At 39.7% G+C, this 1,928-nt stretch overlaps 1 long non-coding RNA gene across 1 annotated transcript in view; it reads right to left on the bottom strand.

Moving 5' to 3' along the window:
* Positions 1-1,928, bottom strand: part of LOC307224693 — a 146,624-nt gene that overhangs the window by 57,176 nt on the left and 87,520 nt on the right. The gene's annotated exons all lie outside the window — the stretch shown is intronic.

The following is a 1,928-nucleotide window of genomic DNA, read 5'->3' as shown; positions in this document are numbered from 1 at the left end:
CGTCTTGTTGTTCATACATTGGGAAGCGGGTTTTGGGGAGGATGCGTTTATAGGCGTTATATAATACGTGGGGGGTGGGGATGAAAGACCTGTATTGAGAATTTGTATCGGCATCCCTCACAAATCAGAACCAATTCCAAAAGGAACTGCCTTTTCCAATAATAGGTAAAGGGACCCCTGACCATAAGGTCCGGTCGTGGCCGACTCTGGGGTTGCGGCGCTCATCTCGCTTTATTGGCCGAGGGAGCCGGCGTACAGCTTCCGGGTCATGTGGCCAACATGACTAAGCTGCTTCTGGCGAACCAGAGCAGCGCATGGAAACGCCGTTTACCTTCCCACCGGAGTGGTACCTATTTATCTACTTGCACTTTGAAGTGCTTTTGAACTGCCAGGTTGGCAGGAACATCCCGTTGTGGGGAAAAGAACCGCCGACCTTCTGATCGGCAAGTCCTAAGCTCTGTGGTTTAACCCACAGCGCCACCCGCGTCACTTTTCCAATAATAGACCCAAGTAAAATTGGATTCCAGGATTCCCAAGACATCTTTAATAGATTTCCGTAAGATACAGAGGGGAAACTGGTAGAGGACATGCTTTGTCTCCAGGTGGTTCCAGAATCAATCCCTGGCACTTTGGCAAAAAAACCCTCTGTTAATAGAGCTAAAAAATGCCTCCCTACCCAAGACTTTGGAGAGTAGCTTGCTAGTCTGAACAAACAGTACTTGTCTAGAAGGGCCAAGGATCTGAGCTTGAATAAGGCACTTTAATACACTAGTTCAACACTGGCAGAGTGGGGCACTTCTATTTTCTCAACCAAAGATTATTCTTTCCTCTGATCTCTAAATGGTTTGCATGTATCTACCTCATGAGTAAATCCTGGAATCTGTTGCCAGAAGCACCTGCTTTTATCTTGCTTGGTAAGGTATTGCAGCAGTCCAAGATAAAAGACACCTAGTAGCTACAACTTTTGCCATTGAGCTCACAGTCAAATACTTCCTTTAAAATATATATATATATTTATTAAAAGTTTAAAGGTTACAGAAAGAAAAAGTAAAAATACCACATTTAACAAAAACACATCACAATATAAGAAAACAGAAAAATAAAATCCATTAAACAAAAACAAAAACACAAAGAAAAATATATCAAATCTCCTCGTTACTTATCTTTCATTAGCTTATTTCCTTGACCTCCTCACACCTCCCTTTTTTGTATTCTAGGTTAATTATCAATTTCAGCAAATCCTTTCCCTCTTTTAAGATTTTAATCCTATAAATTATCTTAATATAATGTAACTTTACTTTTCGTCCTTTCACCAATTAACAGTCAATTATTCCCAAATCCTTTATATCATTTCTGCTAAAATCATATAATATTATTCCAACATTCTTCTAACAGTTATTAATTTTACAATGTTTCTGTAAATAGTCTTTAAATTTCTTCCAATCTTCCTCCACCGACTCTTCTCCCTGGTCCCGGATTCTGCCAGTCATTTCCCACAGTCGAATACTTCCATATGTGCATCATAACATGAATTGGCAGCCTGGCTCAGATGAGATATTATTTAATCTAAGGGCAAAGTGATGTACAATGTTGCATAAAGCCCCAAACTGCCAACTAGCTGCAGCTCCCTGAGAAAGTGATTTTGGAACTGTGATGGTGGCTTTCACTGAAAATAACAAACTAGCTGCATTGATCGAGACAAAAGCAAACTCCGTACTGGAAACATACTCTTATCATTACTCAGCGCTTTTAAGGAAGCGAACATATGCATGGAATTAAAAACGGACCCATTCAACACTGAAAAATATAGGGATGGGATTTAAAAATATGGATACTTGAAAGCTACTTGTATGTTTGCCTTAGGACCAATTAAAATTATAATTATACTCTGCCATTTCCCCTCGCAGTGACTTATGGATAAAATAAGA

The sequence above is a fragment of the Podarcis cretensis genome (assembly GCF_951804945.1).
Source record: "Podarcis cretensis genome assembly, chromosome: 9".
Taxonomy (NCBI): domain Eukaryota; kingdom Metazoa; phylum Chordata; class Lepidosauria; order Squamata; family Lacertidae; genus Podarcis; species Podarcis cretensis.
Note: the sequence above shows the minus strand (reverse complement) of the source record. Positions and strands in the feature narration are given on the sequence as shown.